At 43.2% G+C, this 15,251-nt stretch overlaps 1 protein-coding gene across 1 annotated transcript in view; it reads right to left on the reverse strand.

The window, feature by feature from the left end:
• LOC132231104 (calmodulin-like) overlaps positions 1–15,251 on the reverse strand; it is a 428,233-nt gene that overhangs the window by 330,648 nt on the left and 82,334 nt on the right. The window lies entirely within an intron of this gene.

Raw genomic sequence — 15,251 nt, forward strand, 5'->3', positions numbered from 1 at the left:
TTACTGAGCACTTACTATGTGCCAGACACTATTCTAAAGCCAGTCATACTGTGATGAACAAGAAGAGTGTCCTGGGCCCTGGACAGTGTTGCTCAGTGGTAGAGTGTCAGCCCTCAGGCCAAAGAGTCTCAGGTTCAATTCCAGTCAAGGGCACATACCTGGGTTGCAGGTTAGATCCCTGGTCCCAGTTGGGGCGCAACCAATTGATGTTTCTCTCTCACATCGATGTTTCTCTCTCACATCTATGTTTCTCTCTCTCTCTTTCTCTCTCTCTCTCTTTCTTTCCCTCCTCACCCTCTCCCTTTGACTCTCTCTAAAAATCAATGGGAAAATAAATCCTTGGGTGAGGATTGACCAAAAAAAAAAAAAAGAGCCTCCTGGGACTCATATTTTAGTGGGAGGGGACAAATGATAAACACATAAGTAAATAAGATGCACATAAGCAAATAAGAATGAGATAAGCAAATAATCTACACTAATAAAAGACAAACATGCAGCCCTGGCCGGTTTGGCTCAGTGGATGGAGCGTCGGCCTGCGAACTGAAGGGTCCCGGGTTCAGTTCCAGTCAGGGGCACATGCCCAGGTTGTGGGCTCCATCCCCAGTGGGGAACTTGCAGGGGGCAGCCATCCATGATTCTCTCTCATTGTGGATCTTTCTATCTCTCTCTCTTCCTTCCTCTCTGAAATCAATAAAAATATAAAAATATAAAAAAAAATACAAACATGCAAATTGACCACATCTTCTCTATGCCTTAAGCCACGCCCACCAGCCAATCAGAGCGACTATATGCAAATTAACCCAACCAAGATGGCGGCTGGCAGCCACGGAGCTGGAGCAAGCAGGAGGCTTGGTTGCCCCAATGATTGATGAAGCCATGCTTCCCTGCTGCTGCAGCGGCTCTGAGCTCCACTCAAAGCAACAAAGTTTCAATTACAGAAGATAAATAAACCCCAGATACCTGCTTTCAGCTGGCTGTGGCCACAGAGCTGGAGCAAGCAGGAGGCTTCCCTACCACCCACCCTGGCTCGCTCTGAACTCCTCTCAAAGGTACAAAGTTTCAATTATAGAAGGTAAATAAATCCCAGAATAAAATGAAAACAAAAGAAAAAAAGGAGAGGCTGGGAGCTTCCATCGCAGGGCTTGGCCAGCTTGAAAATGGCCCTCAGCCCCTCACCCAGACTGGCCAGGCACCCCAGTGGAGACCCCCCACCCTAAAGGGGGTGTGACCAGCCTGAAAACAGTCTCATCAGCCCCTCACTCAGGCTGGCCAGGCACCCCAGTGGGGACTCCCACCCTGAAGGGGCTGTGACCAGCTGCAAACAGTCATCAGTCCCTCACTCAGGCTGGCCAGGCACCCCAGTGGGGACCCCCATCCTGAAGGGGGTGTGACCAGCTGCAAATGGCCATCAGTCCCTCACTCAGGCTGGCCAGGCACCCCAGTGGGGACCCCCATCCTGAAGGGGGTGTGACCAGCTGCAAACAGTCATCAGCCCCTCACCCAGGCTGGCCAAGCACCCCAGCGGGACTCCCACCCTGATCCAGGACACCCTTCAGGGCAAACCAGCCTGCCCCCACCATGCACCAGGCCTCTATCCTATATAATAAAAGGGTAATATGCAAACTGACCCTAACAGCAGAACAACTGGGAATGACTGGTCACTATGACACACACTGACCACCAGGGGACAGACGCTCAATGCAGGAGCTGTCCCCTGGTGGTCAGTGCACTCGCACAGGGGGAGCTCTGCTCAGCCACAAGTCAGGCTGATGGCTGCCAGTACAGCGGTGGTGGTGGCAGCCTCTCCCGTCTCCTCAGCAGCGCTAAGGATGTCCGACTGCAGCTTAGGCCTGCTCCCCGCTGGCAAATGGACATCCCCCGAGAGCTGCCGGGCTGCCAGAGGGATGTCTGACTGCCAGCTTGGGCCCTATCCCCCAGGGAGCGGGCCTAAGCCAGCAGGTGGATATCCTCCGAGGGGTCCCAGACTGCAAGAGGGCATAGGCCGGGCTGAGAGACCACCCGAGTGCACAAATTTTTGTGCACCGGGCCTCTTGTCCTATCTAATAATAGACAAACATGGTAATTGACCATACCTTTGCTACACCTCCCATGGTCTAATCAGAGTGATATGCAAATTAACCATCAACAAAGATGGCGGCTAATTTTCATACTGCAGGCAGGGCAGGACAGCGCAGCCACCAGTGCGAGAGCCGCCATCCAGGCCCCCGGGTACGACCCCATAAGCCGCCTGCCTGCCGTCCGTTGGGCCGCAGGCCAGCCTCAGAAGCCTCCCAGAAGCCGGTGATGGGGGAGAGATGGGGATCCCCTGCCCAAGCCTAACGCCTGGGCCAGAGGCGTCAGGCCTGAATGGGGGGGCAGAGCCATGATGGGTGGGGATGGGGGTCCCCTGCCCAGGCCTGAAGCCTGGGCCAGTGGCGTCAGGCCTAGGCAGTGGGGGGAGAGGGGGAGGCAAGCCAGAGATTGGTGTGAACTATAGAGGAAGCACCTTTTCTGACCGCTCATTGGCTAAGCTCCCTGTATGCCACTGGTAATATTCTTAGTAACGTGGGTAATAAGAATCCAAAAAGGAGATCTAGGGTTTTTCACCACACTCCTGGCGAAAAAAATGAAGGTCCACTGCTGGAAGGCTAAGAAATGTCATATCCTGCCCTAGCCGGTTTGGCTCAGTGGATAATGCCTTGGCCTGCCGATGGCAGGGTCTGGGTTCAATTCTGACCAAGGGCATGTACCTAGGTTGCAGGATCCTCCCTAGCTTGGGCCCAGGTCAGGGCTCATGCAGGAGGCAACCAATCAAAGTGTTCTTCTCACTTTGATGTTTCTCTCTGTCTTTCCCTTTCTCTTCCACGTTCTCTAAAAATCAATGGAAACATATCCTCAGGTGAGGATAAAAAAAAAATAAAGAAATTATTATTATATGAATGACACATCTTGAAAATGCCTAAAGAAAGTTGTCATTTTTTCATGATGAAGGGACTGGAGTCTGTGTTGATGAAAAAACCTTGCTGGCTGCGGTGACTGGCAGTGGCTGCAGCAGTGGGGTGATGGGGCTGGTGTCTTCCCCTGATCAGCCCGGTCACCTCCCAGAAAGGGAGGCCAGACTGCGGCTTAGGCCCGCTCCCCAAGGGGAGCAGGGAGCGGGCCTAAGCTGTCACTAGGCCATTCCCTAAGGGCTCCCAGTATGTGAGAGGGGGCAGGCTGGGCTGAGGGAGACCCCCCCCCCCAGTGCATGAATTTCGTGCACTGGGCCCCTAGTCCTATATAATAAAAGGGTAAATGCAAATTGACCCTACTGGCCAAATGACCAGTCACTATGACATGCACTGACCACCAGGGGGCAGATGCTCAATACAGGAGCTGCCCCCTGGTGGTCAGTATGCTTCCACAGGGAGAGCGCCGCTCAGCTAGAAGCTGGCTCATGGCTGGCCAGCGCAGCAGCGATGGCAGGAGCCTCTCTTGCCTCTGTGGCAGTGCTAAGGATGTCCAACTGACGGCTTAGGCCCATTCCCTGGGGAGCTGGCCTAAGCCGTTAATCAGACATCTCCCAAGGGGTCCTGGACTGTGAGAGGGCGTTGGCCAGGCTGAGAGATGCCCCGCTCCGAGTGCATGAATTTTCATGCACCAGGCCTCTAGTAAAAATATAAGCAAACAAGAGTGATAAAGGTCTTGAGGAAATCACCTAATAACCAGGTGGAAGTTGAAAAGGCTACATCAAAATATTGTGTATTTCCCAGCTGGTATGGCTCAGTGGTTGAGTGTCGACCTATGAACCAAGAGGTTGCTGGTTCGATTCCCGCTCAGGGCACATGCCTGGGTTTCAGACTCGATCCCCAGTAGGAGGCAGCTGATCTATGATGTTTCTCTCTTATCATTGATGTTTCTATCTCTCTCTCCCGTTCCCTTCCTCTCACTAAAAAATCAATTAAAAATATTTTTAAAAAGAAAAAAATAATGTATATTTTCATACAATCATCCATAAAAAGATATGAATTGTCAACAAAGTTATATTGCGTATATTTGTCACCAATTCAATCACTGGGGGCATTGTTTTTTTTGTAGTACTAAGGGAGTCTTGCTTAACAATGTAGAATCAGATGATGCTGAACATTATATTAGTAGAGCATCATAGTAATATAGGCACTTATGTTATTAAATTCATTACACAAACAACAGAACAGTTTGTTGACTTGCACTAAGGTGGTCTTATAGTTTTATCCCTTAAGTTTCCTCTGCATTTTCTAAGATTCTCTTCACTGCAACCTTTCTTCCAAAAGGTAATTGGATCATAGGCCAAAAAAATATCTGCATACCAGCCAGGATAAGTAAGCATCAGTTTCCCTGGCTTGAATCTGACAGGTATGCTATCTTGAGACCACTGTTTGCTTTTTCATGCAGTGGCAGCATCCTCTGCTGGGCATTAATTTATTTAATAGCTTTTGAGAAAAACTTTTATAGTTTTTGAGAAATGGATTTTAAAGCGTGTAGCACAGGAATAAAATATGTAGTGCTTCCATATTTACATTAAATTTTCAACTCCTCAAAGCATTATGTTAGGGCTTATCATCAAATTTAAATAAACATCTGAGAGATATGCAATTACAAAAGCACAAGTAACACTGACACTACTACTAATAAATGGTAATACAGTGTTCTGGAAAGTCTTCAATTTGAATTTCAAGAGGAAAACAAATTTCTCATGTAATTTAAATTCTCTAATTGTGGCTATCCATTTGTATGTTTTGACTTCTACTCCACATACATTTATTATTCATTCAAAAAATTAAAAGGCCGACTGGAAAAAGTTAAATGAATTATTTAAGTATAATTTTTTATCCAAAAGACAAAAAAGAATTTGGTTCTAATGAGTGATACAAAATTGATAAAATAAAATACTGTAATTTAGAAAACAAATAGAAAAAATCCTTAGTTATTATAGGATGCCTTAGAGCTCAAGCACATAAATAGGTATTGATAACGTATAATAGAATATATTTAAAAAAGCTGGCGATTTGCGTTCTTTCTGAAATCTCCCTTCCAATTACAGATGTTTCTGCTTCCCAAGGACACCTGTACTAAGTGAAAGGGTCTCAAGAGAATAAAGACAAAGTTATGACAATGGGATTAATTGGAAAACTGAAAGCCATGAGATTCCAATATCAGAGATAGGAATGTTTGTCAAGAGAGTAAATTACACATAGCTGTCACATCGAGAATGCTTATTACTAGTATATCAAAGAACTGAAGAGGAAGTGGGACTTAAGTCAGAACTTAATTACTAGTATATCAAAGAACTGACGAGGAAGTGGGACTTAAGTCAGAACTTAATGGATTCATAACCTAAGAGTAACATATTATCTAAGAGTAAGTATAAAGAAGGACAAAATCATATGCTTATGAACCAAGAAGGGGACTCTGGAGTTACCAACTTCCTACCAGAGGAGCAATTACAACTGCTGTTTGGGCACAGAGAATAAAACTTCAAGCATAAGATAAGTGCTTAGCCAGTCTAGAATAGAGTCACCAGGGCATTTTTACTCCACTTTAATCTTGAATAGCTACTATTACTTGGCAATTTCAAGTTTGTAAATCTCTCCTACCCTAAATTAACACTTTATCTAAGATTGGTGTTCTGATTGCTAAAATGTTACTTTCTACTTTCCTAAAGTTTCCACGGTAAACTGTTTACTTAATTGACTGAACTCTACTTTTACAACCCCATAAAATATTATCATTCTTTAAGTACTGCTACCATTTTTCTACCATTACTTTCTTTTCGTGATAAGAAACTCTGAAATGAAAGAGCAATTATACATTCTGAAATGATCAAATATGACTATAAATTAACCTCTTAAAAATTGGCAAAAGAACAAAAGAGAAAAATAGACTAATCTGTTATACAACAATCTGAAACGTCTATGCCTTAGAGAATCAGATCAATTAGCACACCTTATTATAAACTACTTTATAGGTATGTCTGTATACATTATGTTTTATGTAATTCCATTCATGAAACTACATATGAATAAGATTTCCTTATATTCAGTATTGTGATATAGTTTTTATAAATCCTGTCTTGACTCACTTTTGAGGCCCTGACTAGAGGCCAGTCTGGTTTTCCTTTCTTGACCAGTCAATTAAGTTCAACACCTCCCTTATAGGGTTCTCACACTACATTCACTCTGATTGCCCCAGTGCTAGGTACCAACTAAGAACAGTCTTATGTTACAAAGCCTGCTGAAATGATTCACACCAGCTCATTTGAAGCCTGTTTACCCTGACCCATCCCGTTCCTTCCCGCAGAAACCAAAATAAAGGCACTTGCCCATTGTTCCTCTGTCTGTATCTGCCTTGTGACCAACGCTGGTGCTTGGCCTGAGTGGGCCTGTGTGGCATGCTGTTTCTCTCTAAGGAGCTGTGAGTATAACAAACTGTAAAACCCTTCTGGTTTCTCTCTTTTGATCTATATCTGGCCTCATTCAAGTTAATATGGTTAAAACAAGCATTAATAGACTCTGGCCAGGTAGCTCAGCTGGTTAGAGCATCATCCCAAAACACCAAGTTGCAGGTTCCATCCTCAGTCAGGGCACATACAAGAGTCAACCAATGAATGTATAAATAAGTGGAACAACAAATTGACTGTTCTCTCTCTAAAAATCAATAAATAACATTAAAAAAACCCAAGCATCAATAATAGTTGTCAATAGGTCTATAATTTTATCATGGACAACTATTTTCTGTTACTTTGGAGCTGCCACAAGTCAGCAAAAGCAACTGGTATGTTACCCCAAGTACATTTTTATTACTGCACAGTTCCAATGAGGCATTTATTCAGCTAATAATAATGCTGAACTTGAAACTTTTATTACCAACAAAATTCTATTTTAAGGTTGATTTTTTAAATGATAGCATTAATAAAAAAAAACTTTAAAATAATTTAAGCTATCTTTTGAAGAAATTATTACAAAGGAGTAACCATGTTGGATAAGCAAGCAATGAGGTACAGGACTAACTGAAATCAAACATAAAAGTATGCGCAAATGAAAAAACAAACAAACACTTTCCTTGCTTGCGACCATCCCTTGCAATGTACCACAAAACTTTTGGCATTGAGAGATGACTATATGGAGATTATGCAAAAATTGACCTATATGCAAGGAAACTTGACACATTATGTTTGTGTAATGTAAGCCAGGAAATGTTAAACAATTTAATAAATGGAACTGCCAGCAGAGTTGTAATACTTTATTTTTATCTTTTTGATTATCCTGTGATTCCCATCAGGAAGTGTTATAGTTAATTAGCTGGGCTAGTGTTGGGGTTGCTTTTTAAATATACTATCTTCACAAGTATCCTATTATCCAATCTAGGGGTAGAATAGAAAAAACAGTCTGAGAAACACTAAGTAGAGTTGGTGACATACTAACCTAATGCATTCCACTTTGCCTTTGTTGATGTTCCCCGTTTTATCCCCCCAAAAGAGCTCCAAAATAATTACAAATTGAAAGGGAAGAGGTTTTAGCCATTATCTTTTTAATGTTTATATTAATAACATTCCAATGACATCCTACCTTATGTTAGAGATAAAAAATACAAGCTTGACAGTAAATTGGGGTTTTCTTCCTGCTAAGAGTAGAAGTGTCTACAACTAGACTAAATTTTCATCATAAAATAGTTTAGGCTAACTTAGAAAAAGTTCCTGTTTGCTGCACATATTTCTTTTTTTCCCCTCCCTTCACCATTTTTTCAGTTGTAGGTTAATTTTTGTCTACTTTGAGTTATAAAGCCTTCAGTGTCAGTCCTTCCATTCTGCTAGTTTTTTGTCACCTACCATTTACTGTGAAATAGTACATTTGTGTTGTTTTAAGATGCTAAATTTGTAGCAGTTAAAAACTCATATGAAATTGTTGCATATGAAACAAAATAATTTAAGAAAAATTTTCTTCAGAATTCTAATTTACTTTGAAGGTATATCACACTCAAACTACCCACCAGCTCATCTCATTTTAAACTTTAGGGAGTGAAGAGCTGAGGTGGACAGCTTATCTCTGCTTCAAGGTGTCAACTGATGGTCATTGGTGCTAATTCAGTGCCAACAGGAGTCCCCAATGTGGGGTGTAGTGAAGAAGGAAACTTTATTCAGTACAAAACAGTTAGATTGTGTTGCAGCACTGGGTGTGAAAACAGCACAGCTGTGAGGCAGCCCTGGGCCAGGCCCCTCTCCAGCTGCGCAGCTCTGTTCTGTTGCTCACTAGTCTGCACTGCTGTGCTCCAAGCAGGTTGGCTTTGTGGCTCAGCTCTGCTGTCTTCTGCTCCACTCTGGCGAGACACCAGCCAGAGAAAGGCAATCTTCAGTCCAAGTCAGAGGGAAGCTGGCTTATATAGGCAGAGGTCCCCAACCCTGGTTCAGGATTGCTCTGTCCTCATGCAAATTAGCACTCCAAATCTTAACAGTTTGATAAGTCCAAAAGGCACTCTCCTGATTGGTCAAAATATAGTCACTCTGGATGGTTGAAGCTGCTCAGCTCTGATTGGATGGGGAAAGCAACAGTCCTATTGGTTGAAATAGGAATCCAGGAACTCTGTTATAAGGAATGGCTCTGATGGCAGGGAAGCAGTGCATGCAGACGGTTCAGTACAAGAGGCAGGCAACTTGGTGCAGGGTTCTCCCTGAAGTGCAATTTGTGTGAGCGGTCCCCATGTAGAGATGGTTGCTAGGCTGTTTTTGTTTTTTTAATTTGAGCCCAGTTAGCCATCAGGAACTCTTCTTAGTAGGTACTTCTTTTTCAGGGTCCACAAAGGGAATAATGAAAATATCACATACAGAGAAAATAACTCACAATTGTTAAATTCATAGTAGAAAGAGATTGCTGAAGCAGACTGAGATACATGATGCCAGCCAGAAAGAAAAAAAAAGTCCTGCTCAAATAGTTTCAGTGTCTCCTTAGAGTTCAAATTTTAACATAGGATTCCAGACCTTTCTATGAATAAAGAAAGCACACAATGTGATATTACCAATTCCTTATTTTCAGGCAGGCAACATTGTCTAAGGAATGAATGCACGATTTGGAGAAACAGGATTTGGAGTCAAGTCTGTGCTTCAATAGTTAGCAGCATTGCTACCTTAATTACTAAATTAGATTTCCCCTCAACTATCTCCCAATGCATCTGCTTGAGGTATGTAAATGCTTTTAACACCAGAATACTTATCACTTCCTGAGTATGACCAGGTTTTCCAACTTTGGTCATCATTTAACTAGTTCCACTCTTCTGGAATGCTTTTCACTCACTGTTTTGCCTGTTGAGAGCTTGCCTATTTTTAAAGATTTAGTAAAAATGCCACCTTCTTTATGAAACTATCACAGATTTAGCCAGTTGAAATTAATTCTGCTTCCCCTCTCCTACCTTGGTTGTTTTTAGTTTATCTATAGGATGAGGCCCAGCAATCAGGATTTTAAAAAGATTCCCAGGTGATTCTAATGTGCAGCCAGGGTTGAGAACCACTGATCTATAGCATCATCAGCCTACTCCTCGTGTATCAAGCTCATAAAATCACATACAGTCAACACTGGAACCTAAAAGATATTGTTAGCTTCAGAGGAAGTTTGGTCACTTTAATCCTCTCTTAATTTCAATTCCCCTCTACCCAAGCCGTCACAAATAAACATACCATCTAAAACTTGCGGTTTTGCTATGTGGGCTCAACTTCAACACAAGTCCCCTAGGTGTCACTTCTAATCAGAATGCCTATTTGCGAGCTCCTTTTCTTTAAGGAAATACAGGAGCTCCCACTGCTGGAAGATGCTCTCTTCTATGCTTTATTCTTTTGTGAGGTTCAGCAAAGCTTAATTTTGTAATGAGTTAGCCATAGATGTCACTTTCTAACCCCAAAGTGTTTACACTTCGTCACCATTACAGCCCCTGCAAAAGTAAGGTAAGAGGAGAGGCTCCTGACCTGAATTAGCACGTGGTACGAAAATAGTTCCCTCCCCAGAAAGTGTTCAGATGTAAGGAAGTGGGGAAAAGGGTTGTCTCATTATTCCAAGGCCATTCTGGCAGGACAGACTAGAGCAACTTTTTCAATCTAGAGTTAGCACTTTCTTCATTCTTTAACAAAAAAGACAGAAGATCTGCCAAAGGCAAGTGAGGAGCAGGAGGACCAACAAGACCATCCGCCGCAGTGGTGCTGCTCTCCTGACAGCTTGGATGGAGGTGAGGCCGCCCGCCGTGGTCGGCAAACTGCGGCTCGAGAACCACATGCGGCTCTTTGGCCCCTTGAGTGTGGCTCTTCGACAAAATACCACATGCGGGCGCTCGTACAGTGCGATCGAAACTTCGTGGCCCATGCGCAGAAGTCGGTTTTCGGCCTGGGCGAGTCTATTTTGAAGAAATACTGTTGATATTTGGCTCTGTTGACTAATGAGTTTGCCGACCACTGCATGGCTCTCACAAGCCACCAGAAGCTGGAGCCTCACTTCCGCTTCCGGAAAGCCTTCCCCCCCCACCCCCCTTGCAGGTGGTGCGAAGGCAGCCAGGAGGAGGGCGCTGGACTCGCCGCGGGGAGGTCTGAAGGTAGGTGGGTCCTCATTAGGAATGGTGGTTCCAGTTGGCACCAGCTGTGGGTTGACGTAATCTGAGGGAATAAGTATGCACTGTGCTTCCAGCGGCTCCTGGGAGTCCTTTCCCGCAGTTCCTGTACTGGCCCCTGGTTCCTTTGAGGTAACCCACTTCCGCAGGCCCGCAGCCCCACGGTGTGCCAAGCCCTCCAAATCCCTGTCCTGGGGAGCCTTGGCCTTTGTCCTCCACTCCCATGTACACCCGCTTCCCCATGGCGAGAATGAAGAGCCATAAGCAGTCTCCCCCAGAGCACACAGTGTATTTTAGTCACTTACTATTAGCATTTAATTCTGCAGAGTATAGTACATTTATTTATGCATCCAAGTCCTGAAAGAAGGTAAAGGTCAAAAGTTTGATTTTGGGTTTTTTTTGCCAACGTTGGCATACTAATTTCAATAATTTTGTTAAAGAGACACGTGGCAATGAGCATTTGTATGTCAAATCCCATGGAAAAGAAACATTTTTTTGCTCTCAAGGAGCATCCAAGATAAAAATACTCAACTCAAGCATATCAATACTGCACATATATTAAATTCAATGATTATTTATTAAATGTCTATTATGTATTAGACTCTGTACTAGGTATTGGGCATAGGAACTTGGATCAACCTTTGTCTTAGAGATCTGAACTTACAGTCTTGATGGAGGAAAGGGACAGTGCACACAACAATTACTAGTCTCTTTAAAGGTGTGAGATGAACACTGGTAAGTGCTGCTACTCAGATTCAGAACAAGTGGGAGTACAGGAGACATAGGGAACTGAGTATATGTTTAAAGGAAATTGGAAAAGCTTGGTAGAAGAGGTAGTATGTGAAGCACCCCTTGGAAGAAAGGGGCTTATGTTTATAAGTGGAATTCTGGCTTAAGGCTTGTACTTTCTAACAGATCTCACTTGAGGGCTTTGCTCCATTTTCCCCTTGCTTTCCAGTCCCTTTGTCTTCAATCCACCCACCCAGCTCTTGTTCTGTTTTCTTGGAAGTATCCTAGGTCAGGATATAACGCAAAAATGATAATTACCTCTTATTAAAGTACTTGTTTATGCATGGACAGTACTTGTAAAGAAATAATTTTCATTTTTTTACAAATTTGTTTTAGTCAAGTCAACACAGCACAGTCCCTGTGGTCCATCTGCTAGGACACAAAAATAGCCTCACTATGTAGAAGCAGATGTTTAAAATGGTATTAATTAAAATGAGATTCCACCTGTAATAGAAAACAGCAAGTGGATGCAGAAGGAATGCTGTAAGCTGGCAGTGCTTGCTATTGCCTTCCATTCCCGTAGGAATGTACATTTGCGGGTAAAATCTTGCTAATAGGAATATGCTTCTGGTTTTGGTCCCTAGTGATAGGATTTATTATATCACTATTATATGACTTATTATATTGAAACACCATCACCCTAGGCTTGTTAGGAAAATGGCAGTCATAAAAATAACCACTGTAGGATGGATACCTTCTTACCAATGAACAAAGTTATCTTGGGCAGAAAATTAATAACCATCCTATATTAGTAACAGAAATAAACATTTACTAGTTACCCTACTTATCGGGTGCTTTACTGTACATTTTTACAAGAATGCTATCAAGGAGGTATTTTCCTCACTTTATAGATGAAATTGAGACTGAGCAAAATATTAAACTAGAGGCCCGATGCATGAAATTCGTGCATGAGTAGGCCTTCACAGCCCCTGCTGCCTTGGTCCTTGCAGTCCCAGCTTCGTCCTGAAGGTCATCCAGAAGGTAGTCTGGACTGTTCCGCTATTCTGCCGTTTGAACAATTTTCATATTACACTTTTATTATTATAGATAACTTGCCCAAAGTTGCAACTACATTGAAATCCAAGACTCTCATATTCCTAAGGTAACACACTTTTCCCCTATTTAGCACTGTCTTTACAACAATGGATGCACATAGAGGTTAAAAACCTTACACTATCAAGTGGAGTATGTAAATCCAGGTCTGTCTGAATCTAAAGCCCATGTGCTGCTATATATTTTGGGCCTTTGCCTCTAACTTCAGTTAGCCTCATTCATGGTATGGAGGAGAAGAAAAGAACATCTAGTGAAGTAAGCAGAGTTCTCAATTATAATTAGCAAGTCCAGGCTAGCATTTAAGAAACTGTAAACAGTTCAGAAAAACATTATACAGATTGGTGAAAATAGGTGAATCGTTTTTTAATATATGTAAAAATGTGGATTAACTAACTTCTTAAACCATATTCTTTTATTAATCCAACAAATATTCGTTTATTATTTTATGTGAATCATAAGATAAATCAGACAAAAGTCCCTGTCTTCGTGGAATTTGCATTCTGTTTGGAGATGTAGCCAATAAAAAGATAAATATATGTCGGCAAAATATGTTGCACAAAAGATTATAAATTTTAAGTAGAAAGGTAAAGTAGAAAATGGAGATAGGAAGTGTGTGGTAGAGGTTGTTGCAATTTTAGGTAGAGCGGCCAAGGATGACCTTACCTGAAGAAGATAAAAGAAAGGAGCCAATCCAATATCTGTGGGGAGTGCATTCCAATAGGTGGAATATCAAGTGCAGAGGCCTGAGGCCAATGAGGCAGGAACAGAAGGTGGAAAGGTAGATAGTAAGATGAAGTTGGAGTGATAAAGAGAGGAAGTTCAAATCATAAAGGGCCTTATGGGTCATAATAAGGACTTTGACTTTTATTCTGATGAGATGGAAACTATTGAAGGATATTGAACTGATGAGTAACCTAATCTGACTTAATGGTGTTTGTTGTTTTTAAAATTGTGGTAAAAGACACATAAAATTTACCATCTTAACCATTTCTAAGTGTACAGTTTAGCAGTATTAAATACATTCACATTGTTGTGCAGCTGTCACCACCCTCCACTCCCATAATGCTTTTCATCTTGTCAAACTGAAACTCTATACCTAACTCCCCAGTCTCAGCCCCCTTAACCTCTGGCAACCACCACTATACTTTCGAAGTTTCTCATATAAGTGGAATCATGTAGTATTTTCTCTTTTTGTACCTGTTATTTCATTTAGCATAACACTGCCAATTGTAATCACATTTTGGCTATGCTTTTTTCTGTTTTATATTTTTTTTCCTGTTGTTGTGTGAAGTGTTGGTAATTATACTAAACCAATGACACATTTGTGACAAGAGTCTTATTATTTGTCACTCATATAGAAATGAGGTTATTATATTTGCCACATGATGTTTCATGGGAAGAATCTGATAAGAAGGTGAGGAGACTATAATGTTACTCTTTACTTACCTTGCGATTTAAAATTAGGAGACAATGGTTCTACTTCTCAGTGGAGCCTTTCTTAGTTTTACCTTGCTACTCTGATGAGTGTATCAGAAGGGGAAAAATTTACCACATATTTGTAACAAGTGACTACCTGGGATAACAAGTGATAAGCTTTCTGGACAGTCTTATAATAAGACTATTTTGAATATTAGTGGCCTGGTGCACGAAATTCATGCCGGGGGGGGGGGGGCGGGTATTCCCTCAGCCCAGCCTGCACCCTCTCCAATCAGGGACCCTTTGAGGGATGTCCAACTGCCAGTTTAGTCCCTCTCACAATCTGGGACTACTGGCTCCTAACTGCCTCTGCCTGCCTGCCTGATTGCCCCTAACTACCTCTGCCTGCCTGCCTGGTTGCCCCTAACTGACCTCCCCTGCCAGCCTGATCTCACCCCCAACAGCACTCCCCTGCTGGCCTGGTTGCCCCCAACTGTCCTCCTCTGACAGCCTGATCTTGCCCCCAATGGCCCTCCCATGCCAACCTGATCTCACCCCCAACGGCCCTCCCCTGCCGACCTGATCTCGCCCCCAACTGCCCTCCCCTGCTGGCCTGATCTCATCCCCAACAGCCTTCCCCTGCTGGCCTGATCAGCCCTAACTGCCTCTGCCTCAGCCCCCACCACCATGGCTTTGTCTGGAAGGAAGTCAGACGTCCAGAAGATGGCTGGTCGACCCGGTCTACTTAGCATATTACCCTTTTATTAGTATAGATAGATTATAGAGAATAGGATTGCTTAAATGGGGGAGGGGAAGCCTTTTTCAGCAGGAGGAGATGCTCTTGGCAGACAAAAATACATAATCCCTATATCTGGACTGATAGCCAGCCATATGCACTATATTGCCAAATCAGTCATTAAAAAATTGAACTGTTTTCTTACACCTTACACTAAATAGCCATTGTCCTTAAAACCCCTCTTCAGCCCCTACCTTAGGTTCTGCCTTCCCAGTTCATCCAGACTAGGTTCTGATTGGTCAGTTTCTATGCCAGTCAGCGTCAAAAGTCCGCCTCCTAGGAAGCCATTGGCTCCTCACAACTTCATCCAGATTTGGTTCTGATTGGTCAGTTTCTATGCCAGTCAGCATCTCTAGGCCTATTTCCGGGCCTGATCAGAGAGGCGGGGCTGATCAGCAGCCCCCCGCAGAGGCCTGGAGAGAAACAGAGGTGCGGCTGCTGGCCAAGCCTGGAGAGAAAGGGAGAGGCAACGGCTGATTAACAGCTGCCATGGAGCCTATGGATCAGATCCTGCTTCACTCTCCAGGCCTCTCTCTGGGCCTGATCCGCAGTCCCCTCAGCAGTCAGTGCTGACTTCCTGCCGGTCAAGCCTTTG

This window comes from Myotis daubentonii, chromosome 3 (assembly GCF_963259705.1).
Source record: "Myotis daubentonii chromosome 3, mMyoDau2.1, whole genome shotgun sequence".
Classification (NCBI taxonomy): domain Eukaryota; kingdom Metazoa; phylum Chordata; class Mammalia; order Chiroptera; family Vespertilionidae; genus Myotis; species Myotis daubentonii.